The sequence below is a fragment of the Bubalus kerabau genome, chromosome 4, assembly GCF_029407905.1.
Source record: "Bubalus kerabau isolate K-KA32 ecotype Philippines breed swamp buffalo chromosome 4, PCC_UOA_SB_1v2, whole genome shotgun sequence".
Lineage (NCBI taxonomy): Eukaryota > Metazoa > Chordata > Mammalia > Artiodactyla > Bovidae > Bubalus > Bubalus kerabau.
The window spans coordinates 129,542,605-129,555,532 of record NC_073627.1 but is presented as its reverse complement, the minus strand read 5'-3'; the positions used below and the strand labels follow the sequence as shown (position 1 = coordinate 129,555,532).

General features: G+C 43.7%; 1 long non-coding RNA gene across 1 annotated transcript; it reads left to right on the top strand.

The window, feature by feature from the left end:
• Positions 1-536: 536 nt before the first annotated feature.
• LOC129650289 (uncharacterized) lies at positions 537-5,783 on the top strand. The gene is made up of 3 exons (XR_008713697.1): positions 537-1,844; positions 2,964-3,018; positions 3,875-5,783. It is a non-coding gene; the product is annotated as an uncharacterized LOC129650289 (long non-coding RNA).
• The last annotated feature ends 7,145 nt before the right edge of the window (positions 5,784-12,928 follow it).

The window sequence follows — 12,928 nt, the reverse complement described above, 5'->3', positions numbered from 1 at the left end:
TAAGGTAGTTAGGGGTTTGAAGCACAGGGGAAGCTATGCAAAGGAAGTGTCCAGGTGGAGATCTGTCAACAAGTTAGACTGAGCCAAACGAAAAGGGAATGTCTGTCCTGACAGAGGGAACAGCATGTGAGAAGGCCCAGAGGCATGGTAACCTGAGACCAGAAATAACTTCCATGTGGTTAGAATCTTGAGAGAAGGTGAGTAACACATGGAGCAATATGGTAAGATTTGTATTTTAGTAAGGTCACTTTGGCTTCAGTGTAGAGGACTGAGTGGGGGCAAGACTACAGACAGTGACAAGTTAGGGGGCTGCTGCAGTCCCCCAGGTGAGCAATATAGCAGTTGCCAAGACTGGGACAGTGACAGTGAGAATGGAAAACAGACTGAAGGGACATTAAAGAGGTAGGAAGGATGGGACACAGTGATTGCTTGGATAGTAAGAGGATGGGAGAGATGGAAGCCTTAAAGGTGGTTTTCAGGTTCCTCGCTGACCTGGGAAGAACGGAGAGCCTGGACATTGCCATCTGATTTTGGGACAGGGAAATGATGTGTTTAGTTTGGAACATGCTGAATGTGAGGTTTCTGTGGTACCCATGTGAGTGGAGGTGGCCTGTAAATATTGGGATCCATGGAAGAGAGGTCTGGCCTTCATGCAACTGCTGGGACCCGAGGTCTTGGAGAGGATTCAGTCACCAAGTCACCCCTCACCAAGGAACAGAGGGATGCCTAAGAAAGAACCCCAAGGCACACCAACTCCTAAAGGATTTGTAAGGGAGGAGGAGCCTGCAGTGGGACTGCAAAGGAGTAGCCAGAGAAATGGGAAGAAAACCTAGAGTGCCTGTTGTCATGGAAGTCAAGGGAAAAGAATTTTCCAAGGACAGTGGCTGGCAGAATCTGATATAGATAGGTATGACCCTCACACTTTTCAAGGGTCACCTCATTTAATTTTCCCATCAAATTGTCAAAGTGGGGACTTGCATCACGCTGTTTTCAAAGGGAAAACTGAAGAACAGAGAAAGTAGGCAAATTTCCCAAGGTCATCCAGCAAGCCAGTGGCAGACAAAATTTGATCCCAGGCCTTGATAGGCAGTGTGTGGGCCAAGCAGGAGAGGCTAGCATATAGAATTTTAGTGTGAGCTCCTGGAGTAGGTGATAGAAGTAATTAGTGGCCATCAATCACCATGTACACAGCGTGTGCTTGGCACTGCTCTAGGCCTCGCCTGCACTGTCTCTTAGCCTCACTACCACAAGGAGAGGTAATGATTTTGCTTCTAGTGCACAGAGGAGCCTGGGGACCAGAAGTGAAGTGACTTATGCGAGATCACACACTGTGGCAGGTGGCAGGGCCGGGCTGGGAACCCAGGTCTTCCTTATTCCCAGTAAAGATCACAGCTGTTCTTTCCCGAGGAGCAAGGCAGAGTCTCCAGTGGGAACACCTGGAGGCGCCCCCGGGACCCCCGCCCATCCCTCGCCCCCGCGCACATGCCTGGCCGCTGAGGCGTGAGAGCGGACGCCCGGGGCCCTCGCTCCTGCGGTCCTTGCACAACCTGCCCGGATAAGTGCTGCGTCTCTGGGCAATTATCGCCCTCCTGCCGCCGCCAGGACTGGCCCGGCAGAAGGCCAAAGGCTAAGGGACTCGCAGCCACCCAAGGAGAGCGGTACCCAGCGGTAGGGCCAGCCACCAGCTCTGCGCGCCGCGCGATTGCACAACACCGCCGGGCCGCGGGGACCCGAAGGCGGGGAGGCGCGGTGATGTCACGTGGAGCAGCCCCGAAGCCAAGGCTCTCGTCCCTCGCTTCCCTTTCCCCACTCCCTAAAGTAGCAAGCCGTGTGTACACTGCCAGGTAATCTCCTGAAAGGAATTCTTTTCCTCCTTTTATCTTCATTTCCTCCCTTCTTTTATCATCCCTGCCATTCCTCCTCTTCCTCCTGCCTTCCTCTTACTTCTTTTCCTTTCCCGCTTCTTTCCTCCCTCCTTCCCTGCTCCCTTCTCCTTCCCTCCCTCTCTCCCTTCCTCTCCTTTCCTTCTTCCCTGCTTCTACTTGCTCCCCTTTTCATTTCTTCACTTTTGAAAATAATTTTTAATTTCTACCTATGTAAAAACAAGTTGGAGAAGGAAATGGCAATCCACTCCAGTACTATTGCCTGGAAAATCCCATGGACAGAGGAGCCTGGTAGACTACAGTCCTTGGGGTTGCAAAGAGTCGGACACGACTGAGCGACTTCACTTTCACTATGTTAAAAGCACATAATATAAATTTACCATCATAACCATGTTTAAGTGTACAGTCAGTAGTGTTAAGGACTTTCATGTTGTGCAACCAATCTCCAGAACGATTTCATCTTGCCAAACTGAAACTCTAGATCCGTTGAATAACGTCTCCCCATTCCGGCATCCCCCAGCTCCTGGTCATCACATTCTTCTTTCTTTTTCATTTCTTCCTTTTGCCTTTGTGTGCCCTTCTTTCTTTTCCCTTATCTCTCTTTTTTCTCCCCCCTCCTCTTTCCATCATTTCTCTCTTTCTTAAAAACCTGGATGGCCCTGCTGCACCCTTGCCAGCCCTCTACATTCCCTGCCAGGGGCTGGGCCTCGAGCCCTGTCATCGAGGCTGTTAGAGGGCTGGTGACTCATCATTCCTCCCAGGGCCAGTGGGCGGCCCTGGAAGCCTCACCTGGCTTTATGATGGTAGGCAAACATGTCCAGCAAGGAACTTTTGCCAGGAAGAGTTAATTAGAGAGAGGCCCTGACTCCAGGGTCAGGCTGGGAGCCCCTGTCTCCTCTCACTCAGCCTTCCCCCAACCCTGGGGCTCCCCTTCTAGACAGTGCGAGACAGCCACGATGATGGTGATGGTGGTGATACGTTGGACTGACAAAAAGTTTACAAAGCAATTCCATAGACATGATCTCATTCTTGTTCTCACAACAATCCTGGGAGGTAAGCCTTACTAGTCCATTTTCACAGGTGAGGAAACTGAGCCTCGGAAAGGCGAAGGGGTTTGCATATGGCCATGGAGCTGGTAAGTGACAGTATTGGTACTTAGTATCACAAAAACAGGAAAAGATGGGACAGGTCAGAGTTTAAAATATCTTTTAAAAAATTCGTTGCTTCCTCTTTTGTGTTCATGTAGCACCTTGTTTAGACTTCTTGAGGACAGGCCCCACCTGATGGGTTTCTTCAACACCTGAGTGTTAAGGAGCAGATACTGAAGGAGTGACTGGTGGTGGAGGTATTTGATGGTATGCATAGCAAGTGTGAAAGAGGTGATCTCTAGATAGCTAAGGGACTTTTAAAAGTGAAATAGAGTTGCCACCCAGTTGTCCCTGGGTTATCTGGAACTGTGACTCTCCATCCAGGGAACATACTGAGAGAATAGAGGACTTCTAAGTGTGGATGGTGGAGAAGGCAATGGCACCCCACTCCAGTACTCTTGCCTGGAAAATCCCATGGACGGAGGAGCCTGGAAGGCTGCAGTCCATGGGGTCGCTAAGAGTCGGACACGACTAAGCGACTTCACTTTCACTTTTCACTTTTCACTTTCATGCATTGGAGAAGGAAAGGGCAACCCACTCCAGTGTTCTTGCCTGGAGAATCCCAGGGATGGGGGAGCCTGGTGGGCTGCCGTCTATGGGGTCGCACAGAGTCGGACACAACTGGAGTGACTTAGCAGCAGCAGCAAGTGTGGATGGAGCCGCAATTTTCCCGCCTTTCCTGGGTAGAACCTCCAGTTCACATTTTTTGAGTATGTTCCATTTCAATCTTTTTGTCGTTTGGTGTGAAAATAATTTTGTGTTATGGATAATTGTGCTAGATTATTAATGTTAACCAATATCCACTTCTCCCCTGTGTCATGCAATCTCCAATCTTCTTGAAAGAGTGGTCATGTGACTATTTTTGGCCAATAAATGTGATTGGAAGTGCTGTTCGTCACCTGTGGAATGGAACGTTGAGTTGCAGGTGCTGGATTCTTTAGTCCTCTCTTCTCCCACTGCATTGACTAAGAAGGTCACATTCCAGGACATTGGAACTTTATTGGCCTGGGTTCATATCAACTGTTACGCATGCACAAAGCAAGTGAGAAATAAACCTCAGTGATATTAAGCTGCTCAGATTTGAGCATTTCTGTTACTATAGCTTAATCTAGCCTATTCTGACCAATACAGTCATAGTATTGGTTACTCAATAGAGCAATTGATACAACACATTGAATGCTTAGTCAGTTTTTTAAACATAACTTTCAACTTTTGAAACAAGGTTTATTTATTTAAAAATAGATTTACAGCTTCAAAATCTAATAGAAGATATAAGCTCAATTTCCATTTCTTCCTTATATATATATCTTATCACATATATTTAAAAATGTTTTTAAGAGCTTCATTGAGATGTAATTGAAATATGATAAACTCCACATATTTAAAGTATACAGTTTGATAAGTATTGACATGTGTGTGTACCTGTGAAACCATTGCTGCACTCATGATAGTGAACATGTCCCTTTCCACAAAAGTTTCCCTGTGCCTTTCTCTGTCCTGTCTCTTCCCACCAAGCCCACCACCGAACTGCTTTTGTCACTATAACTTAATTTGCATTTCTTAGAATTGTAAATGGTATCATATAGTATGTACTCATTTTTGTCTATCTCCTTATAACTTAGTATAATCCTTTTGAGATTTTTCCAGATTGTCAACAACTCATTCTTTTTATATTGCTGAATACTATTCCATCGTATAGATAGACCACAATTTGTTTATACATCTTCTATTGATAGACTTTGGTTATTTCCGGTTTGGGATATTTAGAGTAAAATTATTGTGAACATCTATGTACAAGTCTTTGTATGAGCATGTGCTTCCATTTTTCTTGAAATACCTAGGACAGGAATGTCTGGATCATATGGTAGCTTGTGTGTGTTGAACATTCTGAGAAACTGTCGGACTGTTTTCCAAAGTGATTATAGCATACAGTCCCACCAGTGGTATATGGAGAGTTCTGGTTCTTCCACATCCTTGCCAACACTTAGTATGATTAGTTCTTTGGTCTTTTTGTGTGTCTTTTTTCTTTTGAACTTTTTATTTTGTATTGGAATATAGCTAATTAACAATGTTGTGATAGTTTCAGGTGAACAGCAAAGGGACTCAGCCATACATACACATGTATTCATTCTCTGCAAACCTCCCTCCCATCCAGGCTGCCACATAAGTCCTTTGGTCTTTTTAACTTTAATCACTTTAATAGATGTGCAGTGTAGTTCATTGTGGTTTTTAAACTTGGGATAAAACACACAAAAACACAAAATAAACCATTTTAAAGTGTGCAATCCAGTGGTATTTAGTATATTCATAATATTATAAATCATTGTAGTTACAGAATATTTTCATTACTCCCAAAGGAAACTCCATATTCATTAAGTCACTCTCCAATCCCCTTTCCCCCAGCCCTAGGCAGCTACTAATCTATTTATTGTCTCTGTAGATTTGTTTATTCTGGATATTTCATGATGGAATATGAAATAAATGGTGGAAAAATGCAACATGTCCTTTATGACTGGTTTCTTCCATTTAGCTTGTTTTTGAGGTTCATCATGTTGTAGCATGTATTAGAACTTGATTCCTTTCTGTGTCTGAGTAATATTCCATTGCATATACTACAGTTTCTTTATCCATTCATTAGTTGATGGACATGGCTTTTTCTACTTTTTGGGTATTGTAAATAGTGGCTATGAGCATTTGTGTATAGTTTTTAAAAATTGTGAAATTTTATTGTGATAACGTTTAACATGAGATCTACCTTTTAACAATTAAAAAAAATTATTTATTTTTGACTGTGCTGGATCTGTTGCTGTGTGTGGGTTTTCTCTAGTTGCAGGGAGTGGAGGCTGCTCTCTAGTTGCAGTGTGTGAGCTTTAACAAAATTTAAAGTGTATAATACATTATTGTTGACTATAGATACTGTGTATAGGTTCACTTAACATGAGATCTGCCTTTCTAACACATTTAAAAATATATATATATTTATCTGACTGTGCCAGGTCTCAGGTGTGGCACGTGGGCTCTTTAGTTGTGGCAGTGGAACTCTTAGTTGGAGCATGTGGGATCAAGTTCCCTGACCAGATGTCAAAGCCAGGCTCCCTGAATTGGGAGCTCACAGTCTTAGCCACTGGACCACCAGGGAAGTCCTCTAACAAACTTTTAAGTGTATAATAAACACATTTATTGTTGACTAGAGGTACTGTGTATAGGTTTTTATTTGAACATGTACTAGATAATATTGTAATTTTATGTTAAAATTTTTTTAACACTTCTCCACAAACACTTTTCCACAGTGGCTGCATCATTTTACATTCCTACCAGTGAGGCATCTGGTAGGGTTCTGCTTTCTCCATATCCTCACAAACACTTGCAATTTTCCATTTTTTTTGGATAATAGCCATTTTAATGGATATTAAGTGGCATCTCATTGTTTTGCCTTTGTTTTTGAAAGACAGTTTCCCTGTGTGTAGAATTCTGGATTGCCTGTGTTTTCTTTCAGATGTTAAAATATTTTGCTGTACTGTCTTCTAGCTTGCATTGCTTTCTTTCTTTCTTTCTTTTTTTTGCGTTGCTTTCAACAACAACTTTGCTGTCATCTTTGTGTTTTTTTTCCACTGTATATATTATGTATCATTATCAGAATACTTTCAAGATTTTCTCTTTGTCTTGAACAATTGGATTATGATATGCCTTTATGTAGTTTTCGTGTTTGTTCTATTTGGAATTTATTTGGCTTCATGGGTCTGTATATTTAGTTTTCAGTACAAATGATTGGAAAGTTTTGGGCCATTGTTTTTAAAACAGATTTATTGAGATAGAATTTGTGTAACATATAATTAAGCCATTTAAGGTGTACAAATAAATGTATGTTATTATCTATGTGTTTGATGCAGATCCATCACTACAAGCAGTTTTAGAGCATTTTCATTATGCCAAAGAGAAGCCCTGTTTTTTAGCTGTCTGCTTCCAAACTCCCTGGCCCCCCTCACAACTAATCTGGTTTTTATCCCTGTGGGTTTACTTATTTTAGACATTTCATATAAATGGAATCATATAATATGTGGTCCTTGGCCATTATTTCTTTAAATATTTTTTCCTGTCCCTTCCTCTTTCTTTCTCCTTCTGTCACTCCCATTTGTTTTAAATTATATTTCAGTATAATTAGTTTCTGTTGTAATCCTCTATAGTATTTTATGGAGAAGGCAATGGCACCCCACTCCAGTACTCTTGCCTGGAAAATCCCATGGGCGGAGGAGCCTGGTAGGCTGCAGTCCATGGGTCGCTAAGAGTCGGACACGACTGAGCGACTTCACTTTCACTTTTCTCTTTTCATGCACTGGAGAAGGAAATGGCAACCCACTCCAGTATTCTTGCCTGGAGAATCCCAGGGACGACAGAGCCTGGTGGGCTGCCATCTATGGGGTCGCATAGAGTCGGACACAACTGAAGCGACTTAGCATAGCATAGCATAGCATAGTATTTTATCTTATGCACTTAAATACATCATTCTAAGATGTCTGTTGGCTCTGCTAGACTGCTAGAGAGGTTCTTGGCATAAAAATGTTGAATAAAGTATTTTTATTCTAGATGGCATTATACATGAGTGTTTTAACTTTGGTTTTTCAAAGAAAGCTATTCCTCAGGATATTACTAGTTCCTGCAGTAGAAGTATTCTTTACACAAATAAACTTGGGAAACACGGGGTGAAACAACATTTGGTATATATTTCTATTGGATTTCTCAGAGCCTTTTATTTGATAAAATGCCACGGGTATATTTGTGTCCTCATCCTGAATTCCCCCTCCCACCTCCCTCCTCATCCTATCCCTCTGGGTTGTCCCAATGCACTGGCTTTGAGTGCCCAGCTTCATGCATTGAACTTGCACTGGCCATCTATTTCACATATGGTAATATACATGTTTCAGTGCTATTCTCTCAAAGCATCCCACCCTTGCCTTCTCCCACAGAGTGGGACTGACCTTTTAAGGGGAAGGTTCTTTGGGCTCCATCTTGCCCATACTACTGTGTGTATGAGATGACTTAATTCTCCCACAACTTTCTCCATTTGAACTGCTGTAAGCTTACAGGCCTATGATATTTCAGTCTTCAGTTAATACCTTGAGATTAGGCCAGCCTCTCTCTTCTCATTAACTATTAGAATTAAAATACCACTGCCTAGTTCCACTTCCCTCAAAAAGTGCACACATGGGCACTGCAGTGGTTAATTGTACATGTTAACTGGACTGGCAAACATTATTCTGGTATTTCTGTGCTGGTGTTTTTGTAAGAGAGAAACATTTAAATGGATAGACTGAGTAGAGCAGATTGCCCTTCCTAATGTGGATGGACCTCATCCACTCAGTTGAAGGCTTGCCTAGAATAAAAAGGCTGACCCTTTCCTGAGCAGGAGAGAATTCTTCCTGCCTGCCTGCCTGCCTTTGAACTGGAACATTGGCTTTTTTTTTTTTTTTTTCTGAATCTCAAACCTGTAAGCCTTTAAACCAGAGCCACACCATCAGCTCTCTTGGTTCTTAGGCCTTTGGACTTGGACCAGAACTGAACCACTTGGCTCTGCTTCGTCTCCAGCTTGGTGCCTCAACCTGTAGATCGCTGGAGAACCCTGCCTGATACAAGCACTGACATCGTGCGGCCGTAGTCAGGGATAGGCTATAATTTTTTTGTAATAAATATACCCCATGCAATAGCTGGGAGACATTATACTAAGAAGTCATTTATCTGAAATTCAAGTTTATCTGTGAGTCTTGGGTTTCGTCTAGCATCCCTGCCTCCAGATGGAACTGCCTGCTGCAGCACAGCATGACCCGGGAGCAAAGGGACAGACCATGGACTTGTGCTCCAAATCTCCACTGCATTGAACCACCGGGGAGAAAAGTTGACCCTGAAGATCTGGTTTCAGGGCAGGTGGCCCCTCCCCAGGAGTCTTCACAAAGAACTCCAGTGCTGGCCACTTAAGAGAATAGTCCCCCAGGGGCTCACTTTGTGGTTTCTGCCCCACTTGCTGGCACTGAAGAGAATTGTTGCCCACCGTGTCAAATCTGCCTTCCCCTAGGAGACCCTCAAGACTAATTCTGAGATGCTTGGAACACTGTTTAACCTCAGTCATCTTCAGAAACCCAAGCTCCTCAGGGTGATGGCACTCTAATCCCCATGGTACTCTGAACAGTCTCTAATCTGACTCAATTTCCCACCCCTTCTGGTATGCCCAGACCCCTCCTCTGTGGGTTTGGGAACTCATGGAGTCAGTTACACTCTCTAATACCCTCAACTTCTTTTTTGACTGTTCATTTCTGTTTCTGTATCAAATGAAAGCTGAGTGGCTACTGATGATTGTCTTCTCAGCCCTTTCAAGTGGAGGGTGTTTTTCCTCTTAGATGCCGGGTACTGAAGAAGAAGGAGAAGGCAATGGCACCCCACTCCAGTACTCTTGCCTGGAAAACCCCATGGATGGAAGAGCCTGGTAGGTTGCAGTCCATGAGGTTGCTTAGAGTCAGACATGACTGAGTGACTTCACGTTCACATATTGGAGAAGGAAATGGCAACCCACTCCAGTGTTCTTGCCTGGAGAATCCCAGGGACGGGGGAGCCTGGTGGGCTGCTGTCTATGGGGTCTCACAGAGTTGGACACGACTGGAGTGACTTAGCAGCAGCAGAGGGCCTGGAGGTGACGTAGGTGGGGTAGGTGAGGTAAGTGTGGTGGATTAGGTAGGGCCACCTTGGTTTATGTTGTTGATTCTAAATCCAATTCTTCTCCCTTTTCCTTTAAAACTCCATTCCCTTGAAGTTCACATGAACCCACTCTTTATCCCCTTTCACTAGTGTCTTTAGCAATGGCATGCTGTCTTCCTGTCTATCCTTTTTCCGGACATCATTCCTGGTGACTTCCACATCTATGTGGGTGAGCCATCTAACATGTTGGCCTCTTGGTTTCATGCCTTTCTTTGATTTTTTTCCCTTAATCTGTCCCACCCTAGCCACGCATTCCTTTGTCACACTCATGACTATATCATCACCCGGAACCTAGACATCCTGCTCTCTGACCACCACCTCCTCTCATTCCAGCTCCCAGAGGGTAATGTTTCTACACTGTCTCATCAAGACTTCTAATGCACTCCCCCTCCCACTTTTCACATCTGTCATTTCCCTTAAGTTCTCTGTCTTCCTTAACCAGCAAGTATTTCTGCATTTGTTGCCATAACTATTCTTTTCAGTTCAGTTGCTCAGTTGTGTCCAACTCTTTGCGATCCCATGAACCGCAGCACGCCAGGCCTCCCTGTCCATCACCAACTCCCGGAGTTCACCCAAACTCATGTCCATTGAGTCGGTGATGCTATCCAACCATCTCATCTTCTGTTGTCCCCTTCTCCTCCTGCCTTCAATCTTTTTCAACATCAGGGTCTTTTCAAATGAGTCAGTTCTTCGCATCAGGTGACCAAAGTATTGGAGTTTCAGCTTCAGCATCAGTCCTTCCAATGAGTATTCAGGACTGATTTCCTTTAGGATGGACTGGTTGGATCTCCTTGCAGTCCAAGGGACTCTCAAGAGTCTTCTCCAACACCACAGTTGAAAAGCATCAATTCTTCTGTGCTCAGCTTTCTTTGTAGTCCAACTCTCACATCCATACCTGACTACTGGAAAAACCATAGCCTTAACTAGATGGACCTTTGTTGACAAATTCTTTTCAAACACTCCTCATTCCCTTATCACACTTTTCTTCATTCTTATTTGCTCTCTTTAAAGCCTACATCTCTTCCTACTACATGCTGGAACTCAAGAATAAGAGAAAACACACACCCAAGCCAACTGGCCTCACTTTAAATTCACGACAACAAATCTCAAATGATCATTCAATCCTGTTCAGCAATCCTACCACCCTTCTCTAGGTGTTCATTTCCCATTCCCAAAGACAGTTTTTTCACATCTTTACCTCCTTCTTGGTAGGAGCCATCCATTCTATACCCCTCTTCCATCTTTGTCTGATCACCTCATCTCCTATTTCATTGATAAAATAAGAAGCAGGTACAAAGGAACACCCTTATCCTTCCATCACACCTCTTAATCCATCTGAATTTGTGTTTCTCGTTCCCTCCTGCCTTCATATTGCTATAGTTGAAGTTTCCTTACTTGTACTTGTGAGCTGAATCTTCTGGCCTCTAGTTTTTTTCAATTCTCCCATCTCTGCTGCATCCCCAGTTTCTTTCTCTCCACTCAACATTTCCAACAAAATTCATACCTGTTCCATCATTTCCACTCTCTGCAGAGCTGTTCCTTTACCCTGTCTTCCTTCAGCTGATGGCCTGTTTCTCTGCTGTCCTTCACAGAAGCCTTTCCCATGGACTTGTCTCCTGTCTCTCCTTCCTCACTTCTATTTTCTGCTCAGCCCTCTGTAGTGGGCTTATCTTCTCTCCAGTCCACTGTTTTTGATGAGGTCACCAATAACCTCTAGTGGTCACTTCTCTGTCTTCACTTGATCTCTCAACAGCACATGGTACAGTAGGCCACTACTTTCTTGAACTACTTTCTTTACTTGGTTACTGGAATATTGTATGCTTTTGGGTGCCCCCTGTGGTCTGCTTAGCTGGTGATCTCATCTGCTGCTTGACTTCCAAGTGTCTGAGTGCTCAAAGTTTTGGCCATAGTCCTCTTCTCTAGCTACTACTTCTCCATTGGTGATCTCCTCTGGCCCAGACTTTGAAAACACTCTGTGCAGCCATGTCTCCCCAAACTCCATCTCCAGCTCTGTCTGCTTCTTGGAACGTGACTCAGAAGCATCCAGCCTCATATTGAGTGCTTCCACTTGGATGTTTAATAGGTGTCTCTATCCTGACTTGTCCCAAAGCAAACTTGGCTTGATACTCTGCTGTGTATCTGTATGACCAAAACAGTCATTGAATAATGGTCCCACTGGGAACCAAAAATCATTGATGTGACCTGAGAGGGGTAAATGAGGGAATGAACACATGTAGAAACCACTTCAAGGTCTTCAGTTTCAGCCAGACTCTTAGTGCTACTTGTTAATCTTTGTACCCACTCCCCCCCAACTTCTTTCAACTTTTATTCATATCCCATTTTTAGTTTCCCATTTTCTCTGTGTGGTCTACTTCATGGAGAAATTGAGATCATCGAGTGTGATCGTTCCTGTCTTCCTAAGTTCCTGTTTTCACATCCAGCACTGCTCCCTTTATCTTATTCTCAGAGTATCCTTCCTTCTTTTCAAGCTAATGTGTCCCCCTATGTTCTGGACCTCTTCTATTCTAACTCTCTCTATGACCTTGTTCCAACAATTATCTCCTTTCTCTCCTGTATCTGCCTTTCAGCTGGTTTACGAGTCTTACCAAATTTCTTCAAAGAGTGGCCTAAAATCACTATTTCTACTTCTTCACTGCCTATTCACTCCTCGACCCAGTGTACCCTGTCCACTGCCCCTGCTCTAAGTTTCCCTAAGGACACCAAGAGCCCCTAGTAGCCAAACCCATTAGAAACTTTTCAGTTCTTATTTGATTCAACCTGTTTACTGCACTGGACAGTTGAGGAGTCTCTCCTTTTGGTACTATTCCTTTGGCACATACAACACTGAATTTTCCTGCTTCTACTCTTGTCTGCTTTGTGGGCTCCTCCTCTGTCCTTTCCTTAAATTTTTTGTTCTTCAGGATCCGTTCTTGTCTTGTAGCTCTTGTCACTCTACAGACTTTCTTTGGGCATCTCACTCATTGCTGTGGTTTTAGCTACTGTCCATATGCTGAGGAGGCACTGGAGTACATTGGTAATCCTATGAGGTCAGTTGTGGCAGCAGTTGTGGCATCATTTCCATTTCAAAGATGATACAGTTGAGGCTTAGAGAAGGGAAGAAGGAAGGTACGAGGTTAGAAGCGGAGCTGGGTC